Source organism: Cebidichthys violaceus, unplaced genomic scaffold (genome assembly GCF_023349555.1).
Source record: "Cebidichthys violaceus isolate CVI_PGR_0920_01 unplaced genomic scaffold, fCebVio1.0.p SCAF_30, whole genome shotgun sequence".
NCBI classification, from domain to species: domain Eukaryota; kingdom Metazoa; phylum Chordata; class Actinopteri; order Perciformes; family Stichaeidae; genus Cebidichthys; species Cebidichthys violaceus.
Genome location: NW_027176484.1, coordinates 3,113,060 through 3,127,776, shown reverse-complemented (window position 1 = coordinate 3,127,776; position 14,717 = coordinate 3,113,060). Strand labels below are relative to the sequence as shown.

At 40.9% G+C, this 14,717-nt stretch overlaps 1 protein-coding gene across 21 annotated transcripts in view; it reads right to left on the bottom strand.

Annotated features, from left to right (window-relative positions):
* The window catches only part of myo9aa (myosin IXAa), a 105,340-nt gene that overhangs the window by 82,606 nt on the left and 8,017 nt on the right, over nt 1–14,717 (bottom strand). The window lies entirely within an intron of this gene.

Below are 14,717 nucleotides of genomic sequence, written 5' to 3'. Positions count from 1 at the left end.
ACGCAAGCATTCAGCAAATCGGGCAAATTGTTCCCATTAGCCATCAAAGATAAGTTAACCAATATATTCAGCATTGCATGGGATGGTTGTGTGTCTGCAAAACTGCTAATAAATAAGCCAAATATCTGTGATGGCTCTTAAAAAGCTACAGCAGAGCACTGCAGGTGTTTGACTGTATACTAAAAAGTACTCTGTGCAATATTCTTATGATGAAGAAGAAGAAGAAGAAGAAAAAAACATAAAGGACAATAATTAAACTTAAACAAAATCCTAAAGTCTAGACAAACAGGTCTTGAGCTGCTTTTCAAAAGGGTAAGCAGTGTAAGCAGATCTTCTTAAGGACAATCATTTGTGTCACATTTGATGCTTTTAATGCTGATGAGGCAGAAATATAAAGAGGCACTTTATTGTGTGCAGGTGAAGCCTTCATTGCAATAGCCGTTGTCTTCTTTCTTTCATCTAAACTAGAGAGCACTGCAGTCTTGCGTATCATCAGTCTGAAGTGTTCACTGCATTCCAGGAGTTATCATGTGACGCGCTGTAATTTGTCTTTATTGTACCCACTTTCCTTTAACTCGTCTCTCGACTTCTACTTTAGAAACCAATTTTCAAAGCAGGCGAATGAGCTTCAACTTGTTGCCATCAGCTGTGGGCAACGTACTGTGCTACTTAAGTTGCCATGTATGCTGTCATTTCCTACAGCCAGAAGTAGTCCAAAACGCAAAGATATTCAGTTCATTTTCATGTATGACAAAGAAAAGGATCAAATGCTCACATTTGACAAGCTGGAATAAAGACACGTTTCAGCTCCAATCAATATCTCCATTGTTCTTGAAATGTTTGCATATGGCCAGGTATAAATGGGGAAATGGCCACACCAAACAAAAAAAAGTACATCTTAAATATGTTGTTTGTTTGTTTTTTGGCATAAATTGCATGAGCAGCATGACCACGGCAGAAGAAGAAAAAAAAAATTGAAAACAGGAAACGGAACAGGGACACGTTTAGTTGGTGCGCAGAGCGGAGCACAAAGGGCTCCTGCACCCCTGGTCATTTCCTGTCGCCCCACGTCCAACCTCTCCTGCCATGTGTCTCCTCAGCAACTTTGGTATGACCATGAGGGGCACAAACGCACACACGGGACCTCTCCTCTTTCCAAATATATACACACACACACACACACACACACACACACACACACGCGAGACAAAAATACACACATATCAACTTTAACCTCCGAACAAAGCGTTCAATCTAACTGCATTAAGCTCAATCCATACACACACAGCCAATGACAGGTATTAACTGACTGTGATGAATGTATGTGCGTTTGTACTATGTATGTGTGTGTGTGTGTGTGTGTGTGTGTGTGTGTGTGTGTGTGTGTGTGTGTGTGTGTGTGTGTGTGTCGAGCACTGAGTTAGGGCCCAGCGCCTGGAACAGATGGTCAGCTCGCTGCTTAAAGGATAGGGAGGGAGGGGGGATTTAGGGTTGTGGCCATGCTGGCTGCTTTTCTGTTTACAATCACACGAGGACAACCAGCTCACAGCCTCTTTCAGGAAAACAGCGGCAAAACTCAACCAACCACAAAAGATCTCCCAGTGACGACCATCTCCTCTGCTCTTTTGCTTTGGGTAGCTTTACACCTGCATTAACCACAGAATGGAATTATGAATCAATTATCAAGAAAAACTAGTAACTTATTTGGATAATAAAGTCATACAGTTGAAAACTACTAACTCTGCTTTTGCTCAATCTGCCTGTTATTATTCAGAAATTTGCCACACACACATTTTAAAAGATTAAAGATGGTACTTATGGACAAATTACAGGCTTTTTACAAAGACATAAATTAGATGGGACTAAATAAAATCGGGGCAAGAAAACGTCACTAGTGCTTGTGTCGGTGCTGTAACCTAAAAACACAGATCACCTGGTAGAAAAATAAAATGGCATCTGACAAACAGACCAGCCTCACCGGTTTGTATTTGATCCTTGTTGATGAATATTTGGCAGATCGGTTTTGAAAAGGATAATATTACAAGGAGGGAATATTAAGGAATGCAGCGATCACAGTGAGCTGGTTAGATGACGGGTGTTTACTTGAATCAGACTGTGGTGACTTTTGGAGATGACCCTGTAGGGAGCCAGCAGAAAACATTGATGCCTGGGTTAAAATAGTCTATTTTGTTAAAAAATAAAATTGGAAAACTTGCATTTTTTTGGGATATGTCAGCTTTGTTGACAACCGATTTCCTTTGTATTTAATGAGTAGGGTTGTAACCGATATATCGGTATCACAGTACACCACAGCTTATCCACGGTATTAAATAAAGCTGACACAAGTGAGTGTGTGTGAGTTCAAATGTACAGACATGAGCAGTCTGCACCTACAGTGTTTAATAAGTGTTAATAATCAGAGGACGTTGTTTTAAAAGCAAGGAGAGAATGAGCAAACTGGAGAGAAAACATTTTGTCACATTCTGCTGTTGATATGCCGTTCAAAGATAAAAGATTCTTAAAGCAGCTAGCTTAGTTTAAATATCTTCAGTGACAGGGAAGCATGTGAACAAAATATCGATAATCGTCGGTAAATTGGTTAAACCTCCAATATGTCATCAAGATTAAAAAAAAAATACCCTCCCATGTTGTTCCTGCACTCGCATGCCCATAACATGCACCACAAATTCAGCTGTTGTTCAAGTGATACACAAAAACTCTTTTGTTTTATCTTCTTAGAAAACATATAAACTATTCACTCTTGAGAACTACGCGTTCCACACCAGCACTGTTCTCTGGACTGCAAAAAAAGATAATAAAATTGCTAAACAAAGCATTCTGTTCCAACCCAGTACAGATGCATATTCACACCCTGCGTTGACGCCGTCACATTGTGTAGTGACGACCTGCGAGACCGTACAGCCACGCAGCAACAGAGAGAGCAAAGAAGAAGAAGAAGAAGAAGAAGAATGTTTGAGGCATGATGTCATTTCACCTGAGTGCTGCGGTAACTTTAAAAGAAAAATGCTTGATGTAGATAAACTCGAGGTTTGTGCCCTGGAGGAAGTGACAAAGCGGGGGGGGGGGGGGGGGGTCTTCTTTAGCGTCTTCTTCGTTTCTGTCCTCCTCAAACAACTGAACCAGAAACAGATCCGGTTACTTCACCTGCATGCTCAGGGATTAGGAATCACAGTCAAGTAATCTGACCCTGGAATCTGTTTGATGGTACTTTCCTCAAGAGCCAGCAGACCAGGACTGACCCAATCTCAGCCAAGATATGGACCGTAAAGCACATTCCATATGTGTCAAAACAAACAACACACATGTTTTTGCTTGGAGTTAAAACTCAGATCAGATATTATCCGAGTTCATTAGAGTAAAGAGTAATGTTGGAATGTAATCAGCGACTTAAAACAACCTGTAGCGTGAGAAACATTGGTGTGTAGTATTCAGGAATACAAAAAAAAAAAAGTGCAGTAGATTTAAAATAAAACAAAAAGCATTTAACAGATGGACAGATTTTCAAACTATGACATGAAAACATGTAGTTTTTTCTAACCGACAGCAATGGCATATTTATTGGTTTTGTAGGTCTGAATATTGGTTAATTCTAAGATGCATCTCGATGTGGACGTTAACGGTTCAGCATCAGTGACGGAACATGGTCGGGAATTTGTTTTCATTTCAGCTCAGTGCGCACGTTTCTCTTCTCTCTGTTGGTGTTTCACCGAGAGCGAAGCATACAGTGTGTGTGTGTGTGTGTGTGTGTGTGTGTGTGGAAAGCACGGTCTAAATAAAAAGGTAGGTTTATGAGAATGCTTGTATTGATGAAAAGGAAATAATTTGCAGTAACATTGAGGATGTGATGTATTGAGATGCATCCACAATTATTGTGCATTCAAATCGTGGACAGGTGAATTGTAATTGAATGGTGAGGCCAGTGACGATTCACACCTCCAATGTGATTTACGGAAGACTTACTTACCCAAATCACTCACAAATGAACATCATTTATTGACAAATATATATATAGACACACGATAATTAGAAGAAAATTCTTTCTATTCTTTCGGTTTGAAACCAAGGAGAGCTTCAGCCATGTGAGTCAGTCTCTTCAACGGCTGCCATTGTTGCTGAAGAGTGAAGGATCAAGTTTGGTCAGCTTCCTACGAAGTGAAATCATCTTTCTGAAAAGCGGTGTGTGTGTGTGTGTGTGTGTGTGTGTGTGTGTGTGTGTGTGTGTGTGTGTGTGTGTGTGTGTGTGTGTGTGTGTCACCGTCATCAGGGCTAAGCTTGTGTATTCAAGGCTCATAATGTCGCGACTGCTTGTTAATGTGCCTTCAGCCACTGAGAGTTTGTATGCGCTACACTAAGGTGTGCGAGTTGGCACCGGATCGTGAACTCTCACATCTTGTTTACACGTTGTATTATGGTTTTGTCTGTGAATCTGACAGCTCCGTGCTGCAATATTATGCTGCTAATGTTTATTAGCTACATGTCACAGGATCACAATGATCTTAACTTGTTACAGAACCAAGTTTGAAATCAAGTGTTGCTAAAAGATACAGAACACTTTGTACTCAAAGCTTTGACAGTATTGTCCAGGGAAAAAAAACTAAGAAAATATTTGATGGTGTTTTCATTGCTCAAACCAATATGGTGTCTGTCTTATAAAAACAGACAATAATCAATGCATCCTTCATCTGCCGGTCAGCGGAGCTAAAGCTCAGTAGAGGTTTCACTGGGTGTGTACATAACTACGCTGGGTGAATTACAGAAAGACAGGCGTGACGTCTTGTATTTACTAGTCGTATTACTATTTCAACACCCGTTTGTCCTACTTTTTAACTATTATATTGTTTCACGCCCTTTTGTTTCTACAACAGTTCTGAACTTGTGCCAAAACAATAATTTGTTACGTTTCTGTTTTAATGTCCACCTTTAGACAAGAGAGAGAAATTGACATAAGTACTATAAAAAGTACGCTGGAGAAGCATGATTTAAAATCCTACTGGGAAGTTTGCAGTCATTAAATTTGATACACATTTTATGTGATGGGAATGTTGTTGGATGTAACAGGTTTGAAGTTTTTATTGCTGACTGAGACAGTCGTTTCCTGAATACTTTTTTTTATTTGGAAAGTACTTTGTAATACTCTATAACATAAAAGTGTGCTTAGTTTATTGGTCTACCGGTATCAGCGCAAGTGTGAAAGAAGGTGCTAATTATGGCAGAACATTACTGCACAGATAAGACACAGATACGGCACAGCAAGTCAGACTATGTTATGCAGTATAAATACTACGCAGAAACTCATTTCCCTGCTTTTAATAGGGCCACGCTGCCTTCAAAAACAGGCCCAACCCCCCTCGCTGTTACAGGCTGAGGAAATTGCCCTTCAGACATAAAAACGTACACAGCATAAGCAGTCATAAAAACCCACTGTAAAGAAAAAAAGGGATGGGCATGAGCTGCTGAAAATGCACTTTGATTGTCATATGGAAGATATACCAAAAGTGTTACAAAGAAAATTAAACGACGTAGCGACGCCTGCAGCATTTCCCGTAAAGAACGTTCACATAACACGGTGTTGTAAACGAAGACATGTTGAGAGCAGCCGTTTAAAGCCGGCAGACACGGTACAGATCGAGCCAGATTTTTTTCCGCCAACTAATTTTAGAATCGGGCTGAATTACTGCCAGATTCAGCTGCTGTTCGACGTAATGTTTGACGAGTAACGATTGTTGCCTAAACGGTGGATTGGTTGGATTTCTGACATGTCAGAAGTTTTTGGTCGCCTGTCCGAGCACTTCACTGGTCTGATTTCCCTTCTGAACGCTGTGAAAAGATCCTTTATAAGCTGTTGTGAACTTGATTTACTATTATTGGAGTGGTGTTTTACATGTTGTCGCTCAAACTGTAATCCTCACTGCGACTATGCAGAGAACAGACTCCAGCAATCTGCAGCTCCGTATCTTCATTTTATTTTTTCGTAACACTTTTACGTTCATAGTAGAATTGCACAAAGTAAATCTGCCTTTATCTCTTTTCGTCAACACTGTTGAGCACACGGACATCTAGTACAAAACAAGCTGTAGGTTCTGTCCGATTAAAACATCTAGTGTGAGTTAACACAACGTACAAGATTAGTAAGAAACGCAGTGTCTGACCAGTTAGAGCTTAAACCTAGAGCCTCCATTGGGGTCTAGTGAAAATGTATTAGACTGTAACATGTACTCTAGTAAACAAGAACATATCTGAAGAACTACATATTCTCCAAATCATTATGCCTTGATAATAAATATGTGTTTTGGTGTGAATTGTATGTAACTTGGTTTATCTGGCATTTTTACCTCAGTGACTTCCAATGAAAAAGTGTGTGTGTCTACCTGGTTAAAAGATGAACTTGTAATCAATACCTTTTGAAATACAATATAAGCCAATCCCACAATATGGATGTGGTCATCCATCTGTACATGATTGTGTTGTTAACCAACTTCACTAGCATAAAATGAGGATTTTGGATCGATGTAGCAGCAACACAGGAGTCAACAGCAACAAAAAATGTAGAAATAACAACTCAATTTGACTATACTGAAGTATGACCTGAGTGATCATAAAGAGCAATACTCATTACTCAGCAATTCTCACGGTGCTTTTGAAAATCTAGAGTTAGACGCAGGTTGTTTTTCACATGTTAACAGCATGTCAGATCTATCCACCATGTAGTGGTCATGTCTTTAGGAGGTCAGGAGGACACGCCCCAGCTGTATGAAAGGACCGGAGAGGTCAGCTGATTGATGAGTGGTGGTGGAGGTCCCATGCAAGCACCAACATGTCCGGCAAACACGCGCGCACACACGCGCGCACACACACACACACACACACACACACACACACACACACACACAATTACAGGTCACCGTTCCCTGCACCCAAATGCATCAATGTGTAACAAAGCTCTGCCTCTGCTGTGTCGCACAGAAACGGTTCACCTTCAGCCTGGAGGCAACGCTGGAGATCACAGACCTCGTCAAGCAGAGCGCTACAATTCTCCGCCTTGTTTGGACTCCGTGTGGAGTAACACGATGGTAGCAGTGCAACGTTTTTGATAGTTTAAGACTTCTATCAAGAAAAAAAAAAAAAAGAGACATTTACAGGTTACAGTTTCTTGCTAACCTTTAGGAAGCAAGCGAGTTAGCTCGGAGAGCTTTTCCCACTTCTTCCATCAAAACTTTTTCGAAAATGAAATGATTCTGAAAACAAAATGCCACAGGGGGAGAACATGTTACATTACAAAGAAAGAAGCTTGGGTAGCTTTTGCTACTGACTAGCCTTAGCATGCTCTAGCTAGCTAGCAGTTAGCTCGTCAGCAGGAGTTTACCAACTAGACCTGCAAGTTGTCCCGATAAAGCCTCTACAAAGAAACCCTTCTGGAAGACACACCACTTTCTGGCATGACGAGGCCTCGTGTATCTCTGTGTTATATCGTTATATTACCAAACATCTTTAGGTTTGGACATTTGGATGGACGAAACAAGCAATTTTTGGATGCCACCCATCCTCTGATGTGAAAGAATAAGCAGCAAATGAATTAATAATGAAAATAAAACGAAAACCTGGACAAACAGCAGAAGTTAAAGCTCATAGATGAATGTGGATTATTATTTTTTGTAGCTTTGACTGCAGGTGTAGACCTAACTTACAGTTTAGCTAGAAATGTTCTGTTTTACACCATTTCAAGTGTGAAAAACATTATTGGATGAAGGCTGCTCCTAAGTGAAAGGTTGACAGAGGTTAACTTTTTTTCTAGACATTGCGGTAAATTGACTGTAACATGAGGATATGGCCAGGCAGCCAACTGCAACTTCTCCCTGTATTTAACTCACTGGTGAATGACCATGTTTGACGCTAATTTGGGTCAATGGAAAACGAGGAGCACAGGATGCCAAAGCTGCAGTCAGCGTCTTTCACATTTCGGTTTTTGGGGTTTTGTCAAAATTGCAGTTAATACATGCAAATGCTTCCTCAAAGCTTTAAATGTGTAGACTGTGCTCACTGCTCCAGAACCTGGACTTTTCTTTTCAGCACTGGAAGACTTGCCAACTCAGGAAATATTTCCCAGAGCAGCTTACTAATGCTCAAAGTGACGGAAAGCAGCACTAATTCTTCAGATGATTCATTAAAAAGGGACAATGAAAACTAATCTGTAACTACTGTAGACTCAATGAGAAAACCCTTTTAAAATAACTATTTAATAACTTTCTCCAATATTTAACAACAAAAATAGACATGTTGTGAGCCAATCCTATCGGGGCAAATCTGGGTAGAAAGTACAAAAATATAGACTATATCATTATCTGCTCCTTCCTAAATACTGATATCAGTGTGGGCCTCAAAAATCCAGCATCTGTCAGACTATGACATCGCATCAATAATTTAAGATGATCCGTTTGATAGTTTTGAACCTGGATAGTGATGGAAACTGATGAATGCAACATTTTCAACATTCTCAAACACAAAGTTATAATAACGAATCGGGTTTGAGTCAAAAGTCAAAGCAAGACAAAAGATAAAAGGTCACAGTTATTGTATTTTTCTTGTAAAATGTTACACATTCACTTCGTCATGGCTTTAAACAATCTAAAAAGCAGGAATCACTCTAATGTAGAATGTACACAACTCATGTCCACACTTAAGTGCGAACTATCCGATTCCTGTGGATTTTTCCGTTTGGCCACGGAGAAAATAATAGAATAAAAACAGCTTCTTAAATCAAGCCTTAAACAATTAGAGCACAATTACCTGAAAATAAACTCATCACAACCTTTAATACCTAGTTGAGCTTGATTTACCGCTCTGATGAACCATTAGAGAGGAATGAGTCAAGGTGAACTTAAGGGAGTGGATGTGGACAGTGTCCCTATGGAATTCACTTGTCAGTTGAAGCCCAGAAGGGAGACTTGTTTTTGTTTCTCATGCACTGACAGCAACATGGTTTCAGGGCCTGAAACAAACTTCACTACCTCTTGTGTTGTGCGCTCACTCACACGGCTCTCAAGTCTCTCTGTAGCTACTAATGAGTAGGAAGTAATGGTCGGGGTGTGGAACATGAGCTCTGACCGAAATATTCAGAGAGACAGAAAAGTGTGAGAGAAGAGGCGGAGACAGAAAGAAACGCTGAGTTGACAAAATGAAGGAGAGTCAGACAGACAGAGGAGGACAGAAGAGGATGTTGGTTTCCTGAAATCTGATCTGTGGGAAAGTGAGAGTGAGAAATACTGAGAGCCAACCTGGCTTCACTCTACATCATTGCTGCACTTTAACACAAGGTTTATTCCACTATTTCAGTGACAAGAACTGAGAGTTTACTAGCAGTAATGTCCAGGAACCTGACATCTCCCTCCACTTCACAATGTCGGTAGAAATCACCTGAATACAAACAAAAAGGTCGGAATGAATTTCACTGACCAGCGTCTTCAATTTTCAACCCAAACACACGTTTCATTATCTCTATTTAGGTAATGTCAAACCACATTTTAGAGGACAAATTGTTTAAAAGGACCGTTCTGGTAATTTTGCGTGTTTTCGCACACTAACATGACATTTTGCGTATCGATTGTTATCTATGAAGTCAAAAGCTTAACATTTGCTGCATCAAGCTTCTTAAGGGTTTGCTACTTTTCCTCTTTTTCATATCAGCGTGTTTGTGCTCAAATATTTGCATAAAATAGAGTATTAATGAGAGTCGTCTATTGTGGAAAAACAGAATCATTTCCTGAATAAAAAAAAGGAAGGAACCAACAAGAGTCTATTGATCGATTGTCAATCAGAAATATATTGAAATCCATGGCTGCCTCTAAATGGATGCGAGACACATTCAGATTTCTAAAATTGGACGGCATGCATTTGGAAATGTTCATCACAACTGACCACAGGTATGGTCCTTTAAATTCTTAAATTATTTATGTAATTATTATTTCAAATTCATTATCTAGGTTTACAAGGCATAGATTTAGACATTTAATGGCCAAGAGGACAAACTATTTATTCATTTAACAAACCACTGCTCACCAGAGTGAAACAGGAAATCATTAAAAGGTGAAAGAGACAAGAAACCAAGAACAAGTTGACTCAGTTTCTGAGTTGACTCAGTGGAAGGAAATCAAATCAACTACAACGTGTTGGCCTTTATTCTGCTGGTATTTTAGGTCACAGGAAGTGTGTTACCAAGACACCTGAGTCGGTGAGGCCGGAGCGGCGCTGGAACAAGTCCATGCTGGAATCACTGTCCACACCGTAATTAAAAACGACTGAAGGCCTCTCAGGCCCGCCTGGGCACACAGCAGAGGATAACTGCGGCTGGTCACTCTGAATGAAGCGCTGGGCCGACACCAACTCCCTCTGCATTCCACCGACACAAAAATATGACACTGGAGGAAGTGCCGTGTGTGTGTGTGTGTGTGTGTGTGTGTGTGTGTGTGTGTGTGTGTGTGTGTGTGTGTGTGTGTGTGTGTGTGCTAAATTAAAAGCCCAACTGTGCTGTGCAGGACCTATTATTGTTATTGCCTAAGGTGGACCGGAGAGAGTGGAGGGAGAAAGCAGAGGAAGGAAATTAATACAGAGCAGCAGTTCCAAGGACAACATTGTAGGAAAAAGAAAAGAAAAAAAAGACATTGCATGCTACTGTGTGCTCTGATATCTCTACAACAACTTGGATCTCTTTTTCTTTTTTTTTGCTACTTTCACTGACTCCGTATTTTAACATTACGAGCATTCACGGGAAAAGGAATATTGTTGAAAATGTTGTTAATCCAACCAGTTTCAGTCGACGCTTCAATGTAACTTCACGTTCAGACACAGAAAACACAATTACACAGTGCAAGGTCAAGACAAAAGCAGCAACAATGTACTTCTCTTATGCCTATGTGGAATAACCATTTCAGTTAATGATGACTATGTAATGCAACTGGGGGGCTTCTATGACAAAGAGCACTAGAAACTGTGGGAGTAAACAGCGCCACTCCTCTGTTGTCGCCATGGAGAGTTCCACTTCCTGTGTCCACTCCCAGGACAATGACAGCAGCTTTGGGTGAGACAGGAAGTGTAGCTCAACATAACACCACCATCATGGCGTTGATATTCTGTCTCACCCTCTGCAAAAGATGCTTCTAATATCATATTTATCTTTTTAGTCGCATGAATTATAAACTCTCGGTCAGACACACAAACCGTGACGAAGGAGCTTTTGATGAAAATTGGCAATCAAGACTCGACACACAGCCGGCTTTGGAGGCAAACAATGGAGTCAAACTTAAACCACAATTGAAACACAGCCGACTACGGTGCCACATTCAAATCCGTACATATTTCACTGCAGCACGCTCACTTAAACATGTAAACATCCAGGAGCCCTAACCCAAATAACATAAAGAATATGGTGAAAGAGTGACAGAGCCAGTTTTACACCACGTAGTGCGAGGGGGGGGGGGGAGCATTAAAAGGAGAGGGTTTTCAGCAATGCAACACAACCAGACATGTGACATTTTAGACAATCCCAGATGGTCACACAGTGGGGAGCGGTGTGACAAGAGTGCAGACTCCATAAAGCGCACAACACCTTGTTTCCTCTTTGTTAGACGGTACAAATGTAATTCCTGCAATTAGTACACAAAATCCCTAAAAACACCCATTAGAAACAGTTAAGTTATCCGGCTGCAGTTTGTTCTACATGTTGGACGACAGTATTTCCTGTTTCTAGGGTCCAGACGTAGCAGATGAGTTGGTCATGTTGGCTGATCCTGAAACACCTGCTTCTCAACCTGCTGTCTGTCTCCAACTCTGTGTCTCCACTGGTGGTGTCTTTACAACACTTTGTCTTTGCTAACTCTGCAGTTTCCCCTCAAACCCAACTTTTACTCAGGCACATGTGAACTAAATACTCTTGGTGGGCTAAATCTCTTGGAGATCAGAGCATTATCTATCTATCTATCTATCTATCTATCTATCTATCTCCAACCATGTGAGTTTTCTTGTTTCTTAACAAAGGAGAGCGTCTCACATTCACAGGCTGTAAATATCTGTATGTAGAGTGAACCAGGTCAGTTTAAGATGTGAGCGTAAGTGTGTTTGAATAAACAGCTTGAGATTGTAATGAAAGTCCTCAGTATGTAATAAAACTACTTCATGATTACATGTAAAAAAAATGACAGATATCAAAGTGTTTTACATTTAAATATGAGCATTAAAAAGGGAAACGTTACTCATTTTCCCCCCATACTCAGCATACATATAGAGCAGTTCTCTCTACACGACCGTCCTGCGCTCCCCTTTGCTCGATACTAATTTAAGACTATAAAAGCCTGAATTAGGATCTAATTAAGCTCCTGTAGTTGGAGAAATGTGGTATACCATGTTCTGCATGAACATCGGTGTAAACGGTTGAGTCTGAAACAAGACCCTTGCTCTTGAACTGACCTCCCATTCACATTTTATTGTTTTAGAGAGTGGAAAAAATATGTTTTTCCCTTTCAGACTCTGGAAATATCAATATGACGCTGCACAGTCTACATTTGGCCGGTGGGGTAGGAAAAAGTACATCGCCCCGCTATAATAAAAAGATCCAGCAAATGGAAGGCCCATCATCAACAGCTGTTGTTTCAGAAGGCATTGAGTGTTTAGGTTTAATGGTTCTCTGGGTAATTATTTCAAGAACTCTAGATGTTAACTTCTATTTTCTTAAAATATAACGAAAAAAAAACGTTTCACAGCATGTTTTCAGTGTTGGAAAAATAGAAACATTCAAAGTCCAGAGCACCGATTCAATACCTGTGTTTATTTAATAAACTGTACGTCTCACTGTCTGGAAGTGACTGGCATCATTCTTTTATGAATAAAGTAACATCAGGCCTGACTTAAACATTGCTTTCTTATCTATGTTAAACAAAATGTCCCTCGACATTTAACTTTGGACATAAAATAGTCATAGAAGTAGTTTAAATACCACGTTGTTATCTTCCTCCGCTCTGCGTTCAGCGTGCTGCAGGCGCATGATGTATTATACTTGAACATGTAATGAGATGTGAGATGTTTTACCATAAGTAAAAAACAAGGTTGCAAATGCTGACCGACACAATTCTGAAAGAAGAAAAAGACTCATAACTGGTATCTTATTAAGCAAAAGGAACCAAAGAGTCCAAGCGATGCATCGGCCGATATTAGCTCACTCCAGATATCAGCTATATGTCTGTAAATAAATGAAGAATAGAAATAACAAAGATGCGTTTTCTATAGTTTGTCCTTCAAAGAGAAGTGACGCATTTATTTTTCAACTGTCCAATCTCCTTATCTTATCCGTACCGGTCGGGCTACAATAAAAAGTTTAGTAGCAATTAAACGAACTGGTCGAGGTGTTATCAGGGAGCAGCGACAGAGAGGGGAGATGAAAGAAGAGGAGGAAGAGGAAGACGACGAGGGACGACGAGGTATCGTTGACCCAGATTATGCACACTCCATTTCCCCCTCAGAAAGGGAGTCTGTTGGGCCAAACGGACCTCTGGCCTGAGGGGGGGGGGGGGGGGGAGACAGCGCCGAGGAGCAGCCAGGACACCGGCACGTTTCCTCCACAAAACATTGAAACACAACATACCAACCAGCAACAAGGTCCTGAGTACGACAACACTTAGGAAGCACGCGCACGCACACACACACACACACACACACACACACACACACACACACACACACACACACACACACACACACACACACACACACACACACACACACACACACACACACACACACACACACACGGGTACCGAGTTTGAGAGCTGTTCTGCAAGCACCACCGCTCAGACCGAGAGAGGCTGCGAGTGCCAAAAGGACTCATCTCGTCTTTCATAGCTGAGTGGAGACGAGCAGTAATGAGTGTAGCTGCTCACACAGCGCAGTGCCAAGATGAACACACACGTCCTCTAATGTGCACTGTTTCTTATTTTGAATACCTGCGACGAGATCAAGCATACCTACCGACGCCGAGACGTAAAAATACGCGGAGACGTCATCTTCGCGGTCAATGAGCTGCGGTGAATTTGATCAAATTAGCTGCCAAAAGGTTTCTTCTGTGAAGCGTTGCGTAACGATCGAGAGGGAAGATTTCTTCCTCGAGGCCTTTTCGACACCTACACCGAGAGCTATTTCAAAAGGCATCGCTGCAAATCATGGAACGCATGAGTGGGCACCAGTGATCAAAAGGAAAATGTGACAATGCAATACAGTTCGGGAATTCAAAAGTGCACTCGTGGGTATGTTTGCAAGTCGGTGCGTGTGTGTGTGTGTGTGTGTGTGTGTGTGTGTGTGTGTGTGTGTGTGTGTGTGTGTGTGTGTGTGTGTGTGTGTGTGTGTGTGTGTGTGTGTGTATAACATGTTGTTAACTCACAGCAAGTTAAACAAACCCACCACACAAAATCTGACCTCCTTGTGTGATGCAGTGCAGTCAGCCGTCTAATCCTGGTTAGTTCATCTCAAAAGGCCTCTTTTTACATTAGACATTACATATATTATTCACATTTCTATATGCTACATGTCATTCTACTGAAGAATATATTTTCAAAACTTGACTTTTGTTCAAATTCGGTTAAATTTGTTGGCTTTCCTGGAATAAAATGGACTTTTTCTGTCCCTCAAAATCCATTGATTGTTTCTATTAGAGAATG